We start from the raw sequence: 21,703 nt of genomic DNA, 5'->3' as shown, positions 1-21,703 counted from the left end.
CAGTGGTGTGTGCTATGCGAACGAGAGAAGAATTAATAACTACTGTAAATCCGGACAATTAACAATATAATATTAATAATAAAAAGCATCGACTATACGAGTTCGCATAAGTGGAAACGCTGCGGACTTGTAATTGAGATACAACGACTACGCGAGGAGCGCTTTTCGGAAGTTTTTCAGGTTTTTTTTCTCCCGTTAATCTACGGGGACTGACGTTATATAGCATCGTGTCCCTACTCTGCCGCGAGAGCTGTGGCAATAGCAGCTCTACGGCGTCGACTACATCAGCACGTGGTTGGATTCCGCGGGCACGCGCCACAGTGCGAAGACAGGCAAAGAGTAACGAACGCCTTCTAGTAGGGAGTTTCCAAACAGTAAAAGTGATAATCCTAAATAGGTAAAACATCAGTTGGAGTGACAATAGAACAAATTGAGAGAGGTTCCCGGGTTCGATTCCCGGCGGGGTCAGGGATTTTCTCTACCTCGTGATGGCTGGGTGTTGTGTGCTGTCCTTAGGTTAGTTAGGTTTAAGTAGTTCTAAGTTCTAGGGGACTGATGACCATAGATGTTAAGTCCCATAGAGCTCAGAGCCATTTGAACCATTTTTGAAATTGAGAGAAATAATCAGTTCAGTAGGTGTGGGGGGCAGGCGAGTGTCCTTTCCCAAGAAAATGTTAGTTTTGTCTTAATAAGTGGTATAGTGTTTCATAATTATCATATTTTGACGTTTTCGTAAATCACCACGTCGTAAGGGCATTCACGAACATTAATTCAAGTAACAGCTTTCCGCATCATCACTTATAATTGCAGGATGTAGCATTTCACTTTCTAGAGAATCGGATGGTGCCGATCCTGTTTCTGCGAGGGACATCAACTACGAGAGCCTTGTGCCAAAACAGGCACGAGGAAAATCCTACGCGACGCTCAATAAGATAATCCATGGAAGTTCTGTCTTAACGTCTGCAAATCTCGGATGGAAAAGCACAGCCAATCGTACTGTATGCCTCTTATGCCATCTTCTAAGGACTCACTAACTAAACTGAGACACTTCAGGAGGTTAGGAAAGTGAGTGGACCTTGCAGGCCAGAAGGATGGACTATCTCCCAGGATGTAGACTATTGTCTGTAAGGCTCAACAACCACAACATGGGGGTGGCTCATTACAGAAGATAAAATCATGGGTATGTACAATGAGGAGGCGACATTGGATGCTGGATTCCTTCCCGGAGGTACGGAAAGAGGAAAACCCTGCAGCACTACTTTCCTTGATAGTGCAACGTTTCAAGAGCAAGTATTAGCGCATCACGTGTTATTCCATTTCCGAGTGAGAAGAGGTCATATTTGCATCCGCATATTCACCTCTGATATCGTCAAAGCGAACGTTGCGAGAGTAATCGCTTCTCCAGCCAAACGGTCGTCCTGTTTATTCTCTGGGACACTCACGTGATTTGGGACCCTGAGAAAGACAACTCAACAGGTAGTATGACTAAGATCAGAGAGAAAGTCACGAATAGCAGATGTCACAGGATGAAAGGAACAGCATCGCGTAACGGCCCTGAGACTGCACATTGTGTCACTATAGATAAAAACGCAGTCAAGGGAGATCCGTTTTATTAAACATACAACTCTATTAATGGGTATCAGCTTTGCCGTAAAAACACTACACTTTACCTGTAACAAATGTTGTCTTTGAACGGCGGGAGTTGTAAAAGCAGATCCCGCCCTATTCTTGGCTTCAGAGCCGTCAGTGTAAACAACCGTGGCGCACTGAGACTCCTGACGAAGTACGAGCAAGGGGCGCCGAAATGTCATGGGACCGACTGAAGCAGAGCTCCATCGAACAATATTGTTCTAAATCTGAACTCTAGCCTCGTGTAGCCTTCTATCAGTCATTTTGATCACTGCTACTTGCCCGTTTCTTGATAGCAGAAATGAAAATAGAAAATATATCCTGCAGTTTAGAATAGCAACACAGTTTGTTTTATTCAAAAGCTCCTACAATTTGCCTGTGTACCGTATTAAAAAATGAGAAGTTTTCCTCAAGACGAGAGAATAACGTTACGCTCTCTAAAACGCGTCGTCTTTCAAAGCGGCGCCGGCAGCGAAACTTCGAGTCAGCCTTTATGTTAAGTCAGTTTGCAGACTGTGGACCCCCCCCCCCCCCCCAGATGGCCCGTGTACCTCCCTCTACGCCGTCGCTCCCCTTCACCTGAGAGCGCGAAAAGTTTCGAGTACCGCCGGCGTCCAGCAGAAGTTTTTATTCGCATCTGAAAGACAATTGCATTGTAATTCGCGGCATTATGCAGAGAAAGTTCCCGCTTGAGAAACAAAGAGAAACAAAAGTCAAACTGAAGAGAAGAGCAATGAAGCATTTACATGCCAGTGTTTATCATTGTCTCTGTGCTCCGACTGCTGCTAAATCGTCCGCTTGGTAGGCTCCTGCGCTGATAATGCCCGTATCCGGGTAATTCGAATGACTGTAGGCACCAACAGCGTTGGCTTCCATGAATGATGGTTTTTAGTTCCACGAAATTTTGGACCGATATCAAAGAGAATTATTATTATTACAGGATTAATTTATACAGAGATCAATTAATAATAACATTTTGTTGTATTACTGCTATCTTCTGCCAAGCCTTTCTATTCCGTGCCTCCTCGTCGCGTATCCCGTATATGGCCACTCCAAGAACATCTGGTCTCCCACGTTTACGTCTGCAGGTGGTTTCCGTTCAAAAATATTATTTGGCCTCGAGGATCTACGTCTGCATCTACATCTACATGGATACTCTGCAAATCACATTTAAGTGCCTGGCAGAAGGTTCATCGAACCACCTTCACAATTCTCTATTATTCCAATCTCGTATAGCGTGCGGGAAGAATGAACACTAATATCTTTCCGTACGATCTCTGATTTCCCTTATTTTATCTTGGTGATCGTCCCTTCCTATGTAAGTCGGTGTCAACAAAATATTTTCGCATTCGGAGGAGAAAGTTGGTGATTGGAATTTCATGAGAAGATTCCGTCGCAAGGAAAAACGCCTTTCTTTCAATGATGTCAATTCCAAATCCTGTATCATTTCTGTGACACTCTCTCCCATATTTCGCAATAATACAAAATGTGCTGCGTTTCTTTGAACTGCCAGCCGGAGTGGCCGAGCGGTTCTAGGCGCTACAGTATGGAAGCGTCCGACCGCTACGGTCGCAGGTTCGAATCCTGCCTCGGGCATGGATGTGTGTGATGTCCTTAGGTTGGTTAGGTTTAAGTAGTTCTAAGTTTTACGGGACTGATGACCTCAGAAGTTAAGTCCCATAGTGCTCAGAGCCATTTGAACCATTTTTTCTTTGAAATTTTTCGATGTACTCACTCAGTCCTGTCTGGTAAGGATCCCACACCGCGCAACAGTATTCTGAAAATGGGCGGACAAGCGTAGTGTAGGCAGTCTCCTTAGTAGGTCTGTTACATTTTCTAAGTGTCCTGCCAATAAAACGCAGTCTCTGGTTAGCCTTCCCCACAACATTTTCTGCGTGTTCCTTCCAATTTAAATTGTTCGTAATTGTAATACCTAGGTATTTAGCTGAATTTACGGCTTTTAGATTAGACTGATTTATCGTCTAACTGAAGTTTAACGCGTTCGTTTTGGCACTCATGTGGATGACCTCACTCTTTTCGATATTTAAGGTCAACTGCCACTTTTCGCACCATTCCGATATTTCTTCTAAATCGTTTTGCAGTTTGTTTTGATCTTCTGATGACTTTATTAGTCGATAAACGACAGCGTCATCTGCAAACAACCGAAGACAGCTGCTCGGATTGTCTCCCAATTCGTTTATATAGATAAGGAACAGTAAAGGGCCTATAACACTACCTTGGGGAACGCCAGAAATCACTTCTGTTTTACTCGATCTGGCATTCTCAACAGATATCCGTAGCACTGTAGAGATTTTCTTCCAGTTCTGACCATCAGTTTTTCTCTGCTTTCATTCGAACTGTCACTTCGTCATTAGTCTTCTTTTAGATTCTTGATGACCTTCACGTGGGTTACCATCTTACCGTGGTGAGGAAGTTTGTGTGTCTCAATGATCCACAGAGCTATGCTGGCTGCAGCAATACCCCTGGTAGGGCCATCCATGCATGATTGGTCTTGTTCCGGCGTAACATCAAGCGCCGGCTTGTCGACCAGGAACGTTACAGCAGAGAAGGCTGTGAGACGACGTCCGCCAATAGTACGCTGACAGATACCTCTCTAGGACAACATCGAGACAGGAGCGGCTTCTACACGAAGACAATATAAGCGCCGCGCCGCGCGGCCTGGCCGCGGCGCTAGTTGAAGTGAGCCAACCTACGAACGCTACAGCAGTGACTTAGAAATTGTATTGATTCACTTATATTACGAATAGCCCGCCCAGTTGGCCGTGCGGTCTAACGCACTGTTTTCTGGGCGGGAAGGAGCGCCGGTCCCCGGCACGAATCCGCCTGTGTCGAGGTCCGGTGAACCGGCCAGTCTGTGGATGTTTTTTAGGCGGTTTTCCATCTACCTCGGCGAATGCGGGCTGGTTCCCTTTATTCTGCCTCACCTACACTATGTCGGCGATTGTTGAGCAAACTAGTTCTCCACGTACGCGTACACCACCATTACTCTACCACGCAAACATAGGTGTTACGTTACGCTCGTCCGGTGTTAGACGTTCCCTGGAGGGGTGGGAGGGGGGGGGGGGGGCGCCGGGGGCCGAACCGCACAATAACCCTGGGTTCGGTGTGGGGCGGTGGAGGGGTGAAGTGGACTGCGGTAGTCGTCGTGGGATTGTGGACAACTGCAGCTGCGGCGGGGACGGATCCTCTCCGTCGTTTCTAGGTCCCCGTTTGACATAACATATATTACGAATTGTATATACTGAAGAGCTTTCTTATGTTTGTCTGTCGCCCCTTGCTTGACACGCGTCTATATCTCACAAAGTATTGTAATCATTTCCTTTCGTAATAAACTCCTTTAATACGATTTGCTTGAATTGTTGTCTAGCAATCCGAGGAAGCAGCTTTCCTAATCACCTGATTTTAGACGAGTGGGCAGAACATAAAAGGTCTGATAGTGAGAGACCAGGTGAAGAGTATGAAGAGTAGCCAACCCCCCCCCCTCCCCCTAGGCGCTCCCTTCTTGAGAGTACACTACGTGAACAAAAGAATCCGGACGCCCCAAAAACATAAATTTTCCACATTAGGTGCATTGTTCTTCACCTACTGCCAGGTACTCCATATCAGCGACCTCAGTAGTCATTAGACATCGTGACAGAGCAGAACGTGGCGCTCCGCGAAACTCACGGACTTCGAACGTGGTCAGGTGACTGTGTGTCACTTGTGTCATACATCTGTACGCGAGATTTCCACACTCCTAAACAATCCTAGGTTCACTGTTTCCGATCTGACAGTGAAGTGGAAACGTGAAGGTGTACGTACAACATAAAAGCGTACAGGCCGACCTCATCTGTTCACTAACAGAGACCGCCGACAGTTGAAGATGGTCGTAATGTGTGATAGGCAGACATATATCCAGACCATCACACAGGAAGACCAAACTGCATCAGGATCCACTGCAAGTACTATGACTTGGATTTCTCGTTCGAGCGGCTGCTCATAAGCCACACATGGCACTGCTAAATGTCAAACGACGCCTCGCTTGGTGTAAGGAGCGTAAGCATTGAACGATTTAACAGTGGAAAAACGTTGTGTGGAGTGACGAATCACGGTACACAATGTGGCGATCCGATGGTCGGGTGTGGGTATGCCGAATGCCCGGTGAACGTCATCTGCCAGTGAGTGTAGGGCCAAGAATAAAATTCGGAGGCGGTGGTGTCATGGTGTGGTCGTGTTTTTCATGGAGGGGGGCTTGCACCCCTTGTTGTTTTGCGTGGCACTATCACAGCACAGGCCTACATTGATGTTTTAAGCATCTTCGTGCTTCCCACTGTTGAAGAGCAATTCGGGGATGGTGATTGTATCTTTCATCACAATCCATCTCCCGTTCATAATGCAAGGCCTGTGGTGGAGTGATTACACGACAATAACAGCCCTGGTAATGAACTGGCCCGCACAGAGTCCTGACCTGGACCCTATAGAACAACTTTGGGATGTTTTGGAATCCCGACTTAATGCCAGACCTCACCGAACGACATCGATATCTCTCCTTAGTGCAGCACTCCGTGGAGAATGGGCTGCTACTCCCCAAGAAACCTTCCAGCACCTGATTGAACCTATTCCTGCGAGAGTGGAAGCTGTCATCAAGGCTAAGCGTGGCCAACACCATATTAAATTGCAGCATTACCGATGGAGGGCGCCACGAACTTGTAAGTTATTTTCAGCCACGTGTCCAGATACTTTTGATCACATGATGTATGTGGGTAGCAACCACATGGACACTTTCTAGGTCTGACATTACTTCCACTTACTTGTGTCATACTTCTTCTGTCTTCTTTCTTGTCAGCCTCTCCTGGTCAACTCTTTCGACCCTGACAGTATTAGGTTGCGAAGACCGAGGGTGTCTTTTATTTTCAATCTTTAGTCTTATCATAGGGAAGGAGAGGCATAGTGAAGCCAACCCTCCAACGCTAGGAAACCCTGATGTCTAATTCTGGTCTCCAGGTTGGGGGTTGTGTCAATGGACCAGCACCTCATTATCTATAAAATCTCTCAAAGGCTCGAGAATCTAAAGTGAAGCCTCGGAACTTAGATGCACTTGCCCGCGAAAGGCAAAGGTCCCGAGTTCGAGTCTCGGTCCGGCACACAGTTTTAATCTGCCAGGAAGTTTCATATCAGCGCACACTCCGCTGCAGAGTGAAACTCTTATTCTATATGAAAAAACATTGTCTAAGAGAAAGCGAGTTGAAATAACCGGTTGTGCGTTTTCCTTCTGGCAGATGTTTACAAATTTCTGTTTTCTGATAATGTCAACGTCTGCATGTAATTTACCGAAATTCTTCTTCTTTTTCTTGTGCATTTGTCCCTCATCGCTACAGGGTTATTTACGGATTTTCCATGCTTAGGTTGAGCGTTGCCAGGAAGCTCTTACTGTCTCAATCAATTAACCCACTCCCCCCAGGATCGGAATATGTGCATCCCAGCTGTATGCGTGCAGTGCTATTCACGTGAAAGTAGATTATTGTTATCTAAATATTTGCGAATCGTCTGAGGCGGAACTTCGGTACCAAACCGGTATTCACCTAGTGGGGTTTGGGAAACCACCGAGAGAGGTGGCGCAGCGGTTAGTACATTGGACTCATATTCGGGAGGAAGATGGTTCAAACCCACGACCGGCCATACAGATTCAGGTTTTCCCGTAATTGTTCTAAATCGCTCTAGGCAAATGCCGTGCTGTTTCTTTTGAAAGGTTACGGCCGATTTCCTTCCCCGCCCTTGACACAATCCGAGTTTGGTAGTAAATATAAAATAGCGCATTCGTACACGGATCAATATTCTATCACAGAGTCTGAAACATAATTGCCTATAGTTTTCTTGTGTTTACAAGACACTAATGTTTAATTTGGTTCTCGGCGGATACAAGACGTCAGTCGTATAACAGACTCGTTATATAACGTTTGTCACGTGCTCCAAATCTGGGATACTGACAAATTCAGTTCACAGAAAATATCTTGAGAAGATTGTAAAGCCAGGTGTTGCTAATAACAAATGGTTCAAATGGCTCTGAGCACTATGGGACTTAACTTCTGAGGTCATCAGTCCCCTAGAACTTAGAACTACTTAAACCTAACTAACCTAAGCACACCACAACATCCATGGCCGAGGCAGGATTCGAACCTGCGACCGTAGCGATCGCGCGGTTCCAGACTGTAGAGCCTAGAACCGCTCGGCCACACCGCCCGGCGCTAATAACCAGTGTTACCTGATATTGGATTCATGGAGTGGGCAAACCAATACCTTCCTGTGAGATAACATGTTTATAAACGACGAAAGTCAACCGACTAGCACCGTAGAAGTAATACCGCCAAACTGCGCACTTGTGTATCAGCCATATGATGTTTATTTTTATCGCTAAGTTAAAAAATTTATTTCGAGGCTTCAAAATTGCAGTCCGCTTCTGTAGAACTCAATGTTGCAGTAACGGTTCACAGCTTACTTCACAGATTAACTTTCAGCAGCTATTTTTCAGGCAATGTTAGCGTATGCGTCATATGCATCAAAATCAACTATCGAAAAATGAATATTTTTAAATGTAAACAAAGTCTGTTTTCCGCTGCATCTTTGGAAGCAACTATGTAGCTATGTGAAGGTTGCATCCATTAGACTTTCTTGGTGCTGCGAGTTTATTTGCTTCGAATCTTTGCACGAGAACTGCTATCCATCTAGTTCTTCGAATGGAAACAGGACATGTAACAAAGTGAGTGAAAAAGCCATTGTGCAACAGAGCGTTAAGTGGAAGGGCTGAGGGTGAGGAGGTCGGCGTAATGCAACAGTTCTAAGCATAATTTTATTATACCTAACCATTCAGTAAAATCCACCGATACTGTTAAAACCAAACTTTTAAAAACAACACGAAATAACTGATTTAAAATAATATTCCAAAATACTTTACAATGAAACGTTTAATTTAATTTAATGTGGTACCTTGGCGAAGAAAACTTTACAACCAGAAGTGAATATAACACATGCGCTCATCCAATACTCATTCGTCTGTCTGTGCTCAATGCAAACAGTTACAAAAGAAAACACAACTATCAGAATTTATCTCTGGATAAATTCGAAATAACCATCTGACTACAGTACATATGAGTAGCATGACAAGTTTTCGGACTCCCTCTCCCGCAGAGCTCTCTTAGTTAAATATACTCCACAGTTGAGCCATCTGACTACAGTACATATGAGTAGCATGACAAGTTTTCGGACTCCCTCTCCCGCAGAGCTCTCTTAGTTAAATATACTCCACAGTTGAGCCACACAGAACACGCCCAGTATTCACATTCCTGGGCGACGACCGTTCCAATCACCACAGTTCACTGTAATTCGAAAAGGTTAATGATCGGTACTATCCACGGTGTCACCTACACCGACCAAAGGCACCTTCTCTCCGGAATATGTCGTGTAGCAGATTGTTGCAGTCCGGGGCCCCGCTCTAAGTCTCGCTCCCCGGTTGCAACCGTTCTCCACGTAGCTGGCTGCGACCGTCTCTCAGGGCAGTTGGCAGAGGGCGACACCTGAGTGGCGCTGGTTGCGCCACACTGTAGTATTGGCGCGGGAAGGTTGCACGCGGCGTTCAAAGGCGTCGGCCATGTGGCGATGATACCATCGGCACAATTGTAAAGCGACAAGGATTTAATTTTTAATTCTATACTAATGCTGTTCGTTTGAGAAATTTATTTACATACCTTGTGGTTATACCTTTGAGCCGTGGTAAAAATTGCTGTTTTGGACAGCGCGCCGCTGTGGCGATGGCGCCGCTGTGGCAATCGCAGCTTTGGTGTCTCCCTCTGGTGGGAAAGGGGAAAAGTTGCCTGTTCACGTGCATTTCAGGGCGCTATGAGCTCGGCAGTTGGTCAGTCTGTCAGTCTCGGCGAGTCTGGTCAGTTGGTCAGCCGGGTCAGTGTGGGGCAGTCAGTGTCTGACTGTCGTCTGGAGTGCCAGTATGTCTGTCGTTCGAATCGACCCTTAAGGCCGGTTGGATGGATCGGTTGGTCGGTCGCGCACTGAGACATAAGATGCCTTGTCCGTCTTGAGCGTCTGCGCATGTGAGGTCGCCATATGAGTCCAGTGGGCCGCAGCGTAAAGCGAGGGGTAGTGGCTTCACGGCCGACACGAGAGCAACAGGAATCAACCCACGACATCGGTCTGGCTGGGCGAGCTGCGACGCCGTGAGACGGAAGATCGGCGCGCCTTCCTGCGTCCGCTGAAGCGGCTGGCAGCGGACGGTTTGGGAGAGCGTTTTGGGGATGCTGCGCCAGGTCTTCGCCATACATCGCAGTTATTAGTAGTTAAGTGATTCGTGATATGTTGTTTCATTTACTTGTTAAATTCTACTTGTTTTCTTGGTCAGTTTCTCGTCCGCATTTGTTAGGCAGTTAATGTCTGTCTGTCTGTCTGTCGGTCTGCCATACGTTAGTAGCTGCCTCTGTTATGTTTGTTGGATTTGGTGTTAACGGATTTATTGCTTAAGGTGTAAAGGCCGAATTCCTGGAATATGTTTTTATCTTGCGTATCATCTTGAGAGGCGGTATATGAGTAACGTAGAGCATGTTGTACATTTTATGTAAGACTGCATTTCATGGGATTTTTATTTAAATGGTCATTTTAGTATATAAAATTGGCACCTTTCCACCGTAAGAGTTCTTTTAAAAACAAGTTGCGCTTTCGGTGGAAAATAATTTTTAATGTGAGTGTTTTGTACCATTTCCATCCCTCCTACAGGGTGCATAGTTTATGTGTTTGTATGAGTTGTTAAAATTTTTTAGTTTAAAGTAATCCGATGTGTTGCAGATTTGCACCAGTGTAGTCTTTCAGAGGTTGTTGTGAGCGGTCGTGACTACGGCCGTGTCAAAAGGGAGCGGCAAGGTTCTCAGCCCTAAAGCTCATACAGTCAAAAAAATTGTTCTTTCTGCCCCTGAATAAATTGTAACTTGATATTTACAGTGTGCTTTCTGATTATAATTTTAAATCTGTTTTTTAAAGGGGCTTTTAGGGATAAAATTTATTAAAAAATTAATTTGTTTCCTCAGTAACCCTTTGGCAACTACTTCTACGCTCACATAGTGTGATTAAATGTGTTAATGTTCTTGATGAATCGCTAGTAAATAAAGTAAATTCTTAAGAAAAGATTTTGAAAGTAAATTCACGGTTCAACCATATTGATTTATTTACCTTATAACCCTCCTATTACTACAAATTTCGAAAGAAAAAAATGCAAATGAGGAAAAAGCTACACTCTCCACGTTGAAATCGAAAACGGTTCTCTAATCCTCAGCCGGATGCCTGGGACGCTACACCAGCGCCGCTTATGTCGAGTGGCGCTTTTCTTACGGGTGCATACTAGGTATCAGTAAAAGTTTATTTTCTTGGTTTCTAAGGAAATATGCGTTTTTGGACCCATTAAAGGCGATGAAAAGTGCTCAGTTTTCAATTGCGCTTAGATCTATAAGGGCCTAAAGCACACAGTCGTCGATTTTGAGTAGCGTGTATGCATGCTCCTGACATCTTAGGGTAAACCACCTTTATCAGTGCTGTACCCCAAGACTATTTGCGGAAAGCTGTCTGTCCTATTTCTCTGATATTCACTTCCAGGTGGGTCCGAAACACAAATTTTCGTTACTGAAGGAACGCTCACTGGTTACATTGATGCCCATTTCTTCGTAAAAGCTTGAAACTGTAGAAGAAATGCCTTACCGTAATCTAACGATCCATGGTTTCAGCGTTCCAGTCTATAAAATGGACGTCGAGGATTTCCGATTTCTTGAGAGTTAAACCATCTTCACTACCAAATCAAAAGTTGATGTTCGTGGGAATAACGTACATTTCAGAAATTTTCAAGTGATGGAGCTATCAACAGGTTGTTATGAAATGTTTAAAGTAACGTATTCTTCACTAGACTCGTGGGAGGTCACCATTTTCTTCAAGTCACATGGAGAGAGACCACAATTTGTAATTCCCCCACAGTTTGTAGGTGCCCCGCGAAATCTAGTGCCAAAATACATAGGTGGAAGGGCAATTTCAACTATGAAACACAAAGACTTAACAGACCAACTAGATCAAGCTTGAAACACATAGACTTAACAAAACTACTAGATTTCATGCGTGAAGTGAACAGGCAGTTTTATCTGAAACTCAAACCAGCGGATGTGCTTAATGAAAACGATGATACCGCGGACCATGTAGTGTTGGGATAGACTAAAATTGTATGTGTGGTACATGTCTGTTTCTAATGTTCTGGTTCTAGTTTCACAAAGACACTAGTCTAATTCAAAAAGATACTATTGCCACTAGCCAATATATGAAAATTTTGTGGATTAACATGAATATAAATAATCCTAAATACTAATTAAAGTCAGGAAATGTAGATTCTTGTTCAAGTCAGACTTATGAGACTGGCGGTTTGCCTATAAATCTGAATTTAATTAACATCTATTTTTCTCAAAATATTGTGTCTGTGCTTTGAGCCCTTATGGTTTTTAGTGCCTCAATTATTATCTATCGAATCTGTCAATTCTGAGTCGATTGCACGTCATAAACTATAATGGTAGTTTTCTCGAAACCGCGGGTAGGGAGGAAGGATGCTGAGCCAAATATCTTAGTCTTTAGTTTCAGGTTGTACACAAGCGACTTGCCAAATACGATCCTAATCGGGTAGTCCTGTCTGAGACGTTTCCCCCTGCCCCTCCTCTGAGATTTTCCCCTCCTTCACCATCTTTGAAAGTGTTGATCATCATCAACGTCACACGTTGTACAATCACACATCTGGCTCTTCCCGTAAGCAATCCGTAGAGACTGAGTCCAGTAGAAGGTGGTAAACATGAAAATCATCTGCCAGAATGGGATGAAGTAGTTCTTGTTTGCAAAACAATAGACCAATGCGTTTATGTGTATCATCATCATGAATCTCTGTTTAGTCACTAGACCATACAACAAACGCTACTGTATGTTATGTTTCAGTCTGGATGATCCATAATGTGGTTATTTATTTCATCTGTCATCACTTTGTATGTTCGTCGTAATTGTTAGTTACTATCCGGACTTCTCTCAAGAGGAAAGGACTCAACCATGATTAGTCCAGCAACCAGAGTGTCAACATTTGCGTAATTTTTTTTTTCTGCCAGCCACACAATGTACTGCGCCTTTTCTTTAACAAGAAACGGAAGTCAAGAGCTACTAAGTACCTTTCTATTCTTGCACAAGTGAACGTTGATCGTGTCAGTGCAACCAAATAACATTTTAAGTAGGATTATGAGGTATATCAATCACAGTGATGCGTATGCATTGGTTTGTGGGGGAAGTGTCCTCTTTCATCAGTTTACTCGTGTATCATATAGAGAAAGATTGCAAACTCCAGGGTCGCCAATACGTTTCACAAATACAAGTACATCTCAGGGATGTGTAATTAAAATAATGAATGATATGCCATTTGTTAACGTCTGACAATCAGCGTAAAAGTAAAATTAAACTGCTCATCGCCTGGAGAAGTGTTTACAGTGTTTTGATTATACAAAGAAACGGTATCCAAGGACGATGGTTCAAATGGCTCTGAGCACTATGGGACTTAACTTCTGAAGTCATCAGTCCCATAGAACTTAGAACTACTTAAACCTAACTAACCTAAGGACATCACACACATCGATGCCGGAAGCAAGATTCGAACCTGCGACCGTAGCGGTCGCGCGGTTCCAGACTGTAGCGCCTGAACCGCTCGGCCACTCCGGCCGGCTCCAAGGCCGATTACTAATGAGAAAGTGCTGGATGATCTGGACAACAAAGACACGTCTTTTTCTATAATGAGTGTTGTTATAAGGTAGCGACGCTGCATTAGTAAGCGGTGCATTCAAGTTCTAAGGCCTCCGATTTTTTTTCTCCGGACTGGAAAGAGATAGAAACATGCGCATTGTTTTAAAATGAGGCCGCGTTCATTGTCAATACGTCCCAGAGATGGCAGCACCGTACGGCAGATGGAATTTTACCACCAGCGGCGAGAATGAGAACTGTTTTAAATACTTAAATTGGCGACGTTTTCCTTACTTGAACAGCGTGCAATCATTCGTTTTCTGAATTTGTGTGGTGTGAAACCAACTGAAATTCACCGACAGTTGAAGGAGACATGTGGTGATGCATTTATGGATGTGTCGAAAGTGCGTTCGTGGGTGCGACAGTTTAATTAAGGCAGAACGTCGTGTGACAACAAACCGAAACAACCTTGGGCTCGCACAAGCCGGTCTGACGACATGATCGAGAAAGTGGAGAGAATTGTTTTGGGGGATCGCCGAATGACTGTTGAACAGATCGCCTCCAGAGTTGGCATTTCTGTGGATTCTGTGCACACAATCCTGCATGACGACCTGAAAATGCGAAAGTGTCATCCAGGTGGGCGCCACGAATGCTGACGGACGATCACATGGCTGCCCGTGTGGCATGCTGCCAAGCAATGTTGACGCGTAACGACAGCATGAATGGGACTTTCTTTTCGTCGGTTGTGACAATGGATGAGACGTGGATGCCATTTTTCAATCCAGAAACAAAGCGCCAGTCAGCTCAATGGAAGCACACAGATTCACCGCCACCAAAAAAATTTCGGGTAACCGCCAGTGCTGAAAAAATGGTGGTGTCCATGTTCTGGGACAGCGAGGGCGTAATTCTTACCCATTGCGTTCCAAAGGGCATTACGGTAACAGGTGCTTCCTACGGAAATGTTTTGAAGAACAAATTCCTTCCTGCACTGCAACAAAAACGTCTGGGAAGGGCTGCACGTGCGCTGTTTCACCACGACAACACACGCGCACATCGAGCTAACGTTACGCAACAGTTTTTTCGTGATAACAACTTTGAAGTGATTCCTCATGCTCCCTACTCACCTGACCTGGCTCCAAGTGACTTTTGGCTTTTTCGAACAATGAAAGACACTCTCCGTGGCCGCACATTCACCAGCCATGCTGCTATTGCCTCAGCGATTTTACAGTGGTCAAAACAGACTCCTAAAGAAGCCTTCGCCGCTGCCATGGAATCATGGCGTCAGCGTTGTGAAAAATGTGTACGTCTGCAGGGCGATTACGTCGAGAAGTAAAGCCAGTTTCATCGATTTCGGGTGAGTAGTTAATTAGAAAAAAAATCGGAGGCCTTAGAATTTGAATGCACCTCGTATGTAATTTTTTCCTCGCTCTGACACTTGGCATTAGCTGGAGACTTTTTTATGACACAAAGATCAAGTTACACTAAAGTACTTTCAGAGAAGCTCTGAAAGCTTCTTCCTCTTGGCTCAGAATCTAATTACTTTACTGCTCAGTACCTATAGAACTGTTCTGAAAGTGCACAGTGAACGAAAAATTCGTCTGGGTAATAACGGCATAGTCATTCTCTCTCCCGGCATCTCTCTTTCTCTCTCTCTCTGTCTTTCTCTTTCTCTCTCTCTCCCTCTCTCTCCCTCTCTCTCTCTCTCTCTCTCTCTCTCTCTCTCGTTCTCTGTCGTCCTCTGTCTTTCTTTTTCTCTCTCTGTCTTCCACTTTTTCGGACGACCTGAAATGAGTCGATCGCTAGACGGCACATAATAGCCTGGCTTTCTGACTCTCATAACGAACTTCTCAAACGAAAGGCAATTCAGTGGTGAAAGTCTTTTTGACAGGCGAGCTCCCTGCACTACTTTCGTTCAGTATTCCATCGTGATACCACGATTTCGCAGCTAGTTGTTACATGCGAGGCTCTAAGCTCCAATAACTAAGAAAAAGTATCCCTCCTCCCATCTCGCGTCTGTTTAAACAAGCGAGTTTCGGTGATGCTGCGAGAACGAGTTTGTTAAGTACTGATTGCTTGTGGACTGTGTCTTTTACACAAGCGGAAATTCGGTGGACATTTCAAACCGTCTTCTTGAAGTAGTTCAATTGGTTACGTGCTCGAGGAGGAAATTGGCTGATTATTCACGAGAGGACGCGGCTGTGTGCGTCCGAAAACCGAACGCTGTAGCACATCTTAAAGAGAGCTGTACCGGGTTGTTATAATTAAAGTGCAGTTACTCACGGGGGTCCAGTTTGGATTATAACTATCGTATGGCACCTACTCGTCGACGTTTCTGTTGGTCATATCAAACAAACTGTGTAAGTGGCATATAACAACAAAATCAACATCATACCTTTCTCATTTGTTTGACCTTTTCTGCCCACGTCCCATTCCCAATCCACTTCATATGGATAGTTTCTGTATGTCTTTCTTGCATTCAAAGCGCCATATTTTCACCTGGTGGCCAAAACTGGCACTAATATTTTATCAACGTAAATTGATTCCACATTCTTGCATTGGAGTATCTACCTAGTTTCGCTGCAAAACGGTAATTACAGCCCACACAGCAACTCGGCGAGTAGCTGAGCTTCTAAAAATGTGTGTGAAATCTTATGGGACTTAACTGCTAAGGTCATCAGTCCCTAAGCTTACACACTACTTAACCGAAATTATCCTAAGGACAAGCACACACACCCATGCCCAAGGGAGGACTCGAACCTCCGCCGGAACCAGCCGCACAGTCTATGACTGCAGCGCCTTAGACCGGCTGAGCTTCTGTTATAACCACCAGGTATATGATACCATCATAGTAAAGGCCTACCGCCTTTACGAAAGCTTGACATGACGTCAAATTGAGGAGAAACAAGCGCCGTATCATTGCAAGAGGTACAGAGGTGAGCGAGTGTGCCGGGACTTACCTCAGTTCGCTACTACCAGAGCCAAGTCGTCATAACGCGCCTATGCTTAACATACAAAGGTTTGCATCATAATTCACTCCGTGTTTTAACTTCGTTTTGTGTTCCAGTGGCCGTTAGAATTTTTTGGTTTTAGCTAATAATTTTGAGAAGTTTTGTTGGTATTGGTATTAGCTGTGTTGTAGTAGTATTAATACAAGTAGTTGCTTTCTTACAGGGTGTTTCAAAAATGACCGGTATATTTGAAACGGCAATAAAAACTAAACGAGCAGCGATAGAAATACACCGTTTGTTGCAATATGCTTGGGACAACAGTACATTTTCAGGCAGACAAACTTTCGAAATTACAGTAGTTACAATTTTCAACAACAGATGGCGCTGCGGTCTGGGAAACTCTATAGTACGATATTTTCCACGTATCCACCATGCGTAGCAATAATATGGCGTAGTCTCTGAATGAAATTACCCGAAACCTTTGACAACGTGTCTGGCGGAATGGCTTCACATGCAGATGAGATGTATTGCTTCAGCTGTTCAATTGTTTCTGGATTCTGGTGGTACACCTGGTCTTTCAAGTGTCCCCACAGAAAGAAGTCACAGGGGTTCATGTCTGGCGAATAGGGAGGCCAATCCACGCCGCCTCCTGTATGTTTCGGATAGCCCAAAGCAATCACACGATCATCGAAATATTCATTCAGGAAATTAAAGACGTCGGCCGTGCGATGTGGCCGGGCACCATCTTGCATAAACCACGAGGTGTTCGCAGTGTCGTCTAAGGCAGTTTGTACCGCCACAAATTCACGAAGAATGTCCAGATAGCGTGATGCAGTAATCGTTTCGGATCTGAAAAATGGGCCAATGATTCCTTTGGAAGAAATGGCGGCCCAGACCAGTACTTTTTGAGGATGCGAGGACGATGGGACTGCAACATGGGGCTTTTCGGTTCCCCATATGCGCCAGTTCTGTTTATTGACGAAGCCGTCCAGGTAAAAATAAGCTTCGTCAGTAAACCAAATGCTGCCCACATGCATATCGCCGTCATCAATCCTGTGCACTATATCGTTAGCGAATGTCTCTCGTGCAGCAATGGTAGCGGCGCTGAGGGGTTGCCGCGTTTGAATTTTGTATGGATAGAGGTGTAAACTCTGGCGCATGAGACGATACGTGGACATTGGCGTCATTTGGACCGTAGCTGCAACACGGCGAACGGAAACCCGAGGCCGCTGTTGGATCACCTGCTGCACTAGCTGCGCGTTGCCCTCTGTGGTTGCCGTACGCGGTCGCCCTACTTTTCCAGCACGTTCATCCGTCACGTTCCCAGTCCGTTGAAATTTTTCAAACAGATCCTTTATTGTATCGCTTTTCGGTCCTTTGGTTGCATTAAACCTCCATTGAAAACTTCGTCTTGTTGCAACAACACTGTGTTCTAGGCGGTGGAATTCGAACACCAGAAAAATCCTCTGTTCTAAGGAATAAACCATGTTGTCTACAGCACACTTGCACGTTGTGAACAGCACACGCTTACAGCAGAAAGACGACGTACAGAATGGCGCACCCACAGACTGCGTTGTCTTCTATATCTTTCACATCACTTGCAGCGCCATCTGTTGTTGAAAATTGTAACTATTGTAATTTCGAAAGTTTGTCCGCCTGAAAATGTACTGTTGTCCCAAGCATATTGCAACAAACGGTGTATTTCTATCGCTGCTCGTTTAGTTTTTATTGCCGTTTCAAATATACCAGTCATTTTTGAAACACCCTGTAGTAAGCAGAGAATTTCGAGACCATTATCGTTAGTTCCATAAATAGTTATACTAGTGTAACTGAACTTTGGTAACATAGACGTATAGTTTTTTCAGAACTGTAAAATTTTACCATGAGTGAGAAGTGTGGACTCTGTCGTAGGTTTGTGAGTAGTGGGTTACGGTGTGGGATTTGTTTGAAGTATTTTCATTAGGGGGAATGCAGAGAGGAAGCCAGTGGTCATTTTAGTGAGATTCCCTCCTGGGAATGCAGAATCTGTAGTTGATAGAGGAGCAGGAGCGAAAGATTTGTGCCCTTCAGGTGAAGTTACAACGCGCATAGGAGGAACAAGATAGGTTGATGAGGATGAAGGGTGCTGGGGAATGGGAACTGGCAGTTGGCAAGAAGGCAGCTAGGAAGAGGAGTTATTCAGAGAGTTATACTTTGCATGTATGCAATAGATTTGACCAACTGTCAGAGTCCAATGGAGAGGAGACTCGTAGATGTAGGGAACATCCAGCAGTCCTCAGCAATTAGGAGGCCTAGGTTAGTTGCAAAGTCTGACAGAGAGAAGAAGGTTCTGCTGCTATGTAGTTCTCACGGTAGAGGTGAGGGCCAGCAGTTGCAGGAAGTGTTGGGGAGTGAGCACCAGGTCACCAGCGTTGTGAAGCCTATGTAGGAATTTTACGAAAGAGGATCAGGTAGTGATAGTGAGTGGGGCAGGGAACAGTCTTGATAGGGACGGGGAATATGATGTAGATGGTGAGCTGGTAAAGATAGCTATTCAAACTGGTGGCACTAATGTGCATTTCATGCAACTGTTTCAGTGTCACGATCGACCTCACCTTAATGCGGCTGTTAGGCGCGTTAATATGGGGCTGAGGAGGGCGCTGATGGCAGAGGGCATGGGTCACATCTCAGTGGTGCCAGTTGGGTCCATCAGTAGATCGGGTTCTAGATCGGGTTCCACTAGGCACGGCCTACACCTCAATAGGTATGGGAAGGAGAGGCTGCCTAGGCTTATAGGTGACAGTGTAATGGGTGGTGGTGATGGTGGTGGTGGGAGTGGTGGGATCACTCATGGAAAAATTCCGGTAATAGTTGGTGTTAGAGCTGCACCTTTCTTAGACTTAAGTCAGCTGTTATGTTCAAAAATGGTTCAAATGGCTCTGAGCACTATGCGACTTAACTTCTGAGGTCATCAGTCACCTAGAACTTAGAACTAAGTAAACCTAACTAACCTAAGGACATCACACACATCCATGCCCGAGGCAGGATTCGAAACTGCAACCGTAGCGGTCGCTCGGTTCCAGACTGTAGCGCCTAGAACCGCACGGCCACTCCGGCCGGAAGTTGTTAGGTATACTTGCTTAAAGGAAGTCCCTCTAACTAAGAGCTCACATTCCGAGGATGTAATGTTTCCAAGTAGAGAATGAATTAGCATATTTCATCAAAATATAAGAGGTATTAGAGATAAAGTTAGTGAACTGCTTATAGATGTTGACTCTGAAATAATTGGTGCGTCAGAGCACGACTTAAATAATCTGACAATTCAGAGGCTTCCTTTACCAGAATACAGATTAGCTGGATGCTTCTCAAGGAGTCCATAGACGTATCATGACACAGCACTGAACAGATATTTGAATGTTGTGCAGGGCAGTTGAATTTAGTCAAACTAAACTTCTAATTGTTGTTGTTTATAGGTCCCCTAACTCGGACTTCAGAGCATTTCTGCTCAAACTAGAGACGGTTCTTGATTCACTTTGTAGGAAGTACCAGAAATTAGTTATATGTGGTGACTTCAATATTAATTTTGTATATGATGGTGCAAGAGAAAGGATGTTGGTAGATACTCTAAATTCATACGATCTGTTGCAGACTATTTTTTCCAACTAGGATGCAGGAAACAGTAGCACAGCCATAGATAATATTTTTATTCATTCTTCATTACTAGATAAGCATTCTGTTAGTAAAAGCGTGAATGGCCCTTCAGACCATGATGCCCAAATTTTAACACTAAAAAGCGTTTGTACTCAAACCAATGTCATATTTAATTACAATCTATGTAGGAAAGTTAATCCAACAGCAATAGAGAGTTTTTTAAGTCTTGTCAAGGAACAAGAGTGGCAGGATGTTTATACTGTTGATAACATAGATGATAAATACAATGCTTTCCTTAACACATTTCTCATGCTCTTTGAGCGTTGCTTTCCATCAGAACGTTCTAAACGGGGTACTAGCAGCAACAGGCAGCCTGGGTGGCTGACTAGATCCACAGCTCGTGGTCGTGCGGTAGCGTTCTCGCTTCCCACGCCCGGGTTCCCGGGTTCGATTCCCGGCGGGGTCAGGGATTTTCTCTGCCTCGTGATGACTGGGTGTTGTGTGCTCTCCTTAGGTTAGTTAGGTTTAAGTAGTTCTAAGTTCTAGGGGACTGATAACCATAGATGTTAAGTCTCATAGCGCTCAGAGCCATTTGAACCATTTGGCTGACTAGTGGGATAAGGATATCTTGTAGAACAAAAAGGGAATTATGTCAAAATGTTAGAAGCAGTCACAATCAAGCTACAGTAGCCCATAACAAACAGTATTGTAAGGTGCTTAAAAATGTTATTAGGAAGCAAAGAGTATGTGGTGTGCAAATAGAATAGATAATTCACAGGATAAAATTAAAACCGTATGGTCAGTTGTGAAGGAAGTGTCTGCTCAGCAGCACAAGGTCGGTGAAATAAAGTCAGTTCGTAGTAAAAATATTTCTGTTACTGATAAATCAGATATATGTACAGAGTTCAACAATCATTTTCTGAGCGTTGCTGGTGAATTAAATAAAAATTTCGTTTCTACAGGAAATCATATAACTGTCTTGGCAAATGCCTTTCCGAGATTGATGTCTGAAATACTCCTCTGTGATACAGACAAGAGGGAAACTGACTCAATAATTAAATCACTGAACACTAATGACTCTCATCGTTATGATAGGGTGTCTAGCAGAATATTAAAGTGCTGTGCTGAACTTGTTAGCCCTGTATTTAGCGGTATTTGTAATTTTTCCTTTAGGAATGGTCAGTTTCCTGAGCGATTAAAGTACTCAGTAGTAAAGCCACTTTATAAAAAGGGAGAAAGGGAGAACGTAGATAATTTCAGACCTGTTTCTATGCCATCAGTGTTTGCAAAAGTTATTGAAAAGGTTGTGTATGTAAGGATAATTGATCATTTTATATCACACGATTTGCTATCAAATGTACAGTTCGACTTTAGAAGTGGTTTAACAACTGAAAATACTGTATTCTCTTTTCTCTGTGAGGTACTGTGTGGACTAAACTTGGAATATTTTTTGATCTAATTAAGGCATTTGATCGTGTTTATCACAAGATATTGATCCGGAAGTTGGACCATTAAGAAATATGGGGAGTAGCTCACAATTGGTTCACCTCTTACTTTAGCAACAGGCAGAAAAAGGTCATTATTCACAATGTTGATAACAGCTGTGATGTGGGGTCTGAGTGGGGAACTGTCAAATGGGGGGTGCCCCAGGGATCCGTGTTGGAGCCACTCCTGTTCCTTATTTATATAAATGATATGTT

The sequence above is a fragment of the Schistocerca cancellata genome, chromosome 3, assembly GCF_023864275.1.
Source record: "Schistocerca cancellata isolate TAMUIC-IGC-003103 chromosome 3, iqSchCanc2.1, whole genome shotgun sequence".
NCBI lineage: Eukaryota > Metazoa > Arthropoda > Insecta > Orthoptera > Acrididae > Schistocerca > Schistocerca cancellata.
The sequence above is the reverse complement of the archived record's forward strand: the minus strand, read 5'-3'. Positions refer to the sequence as shown.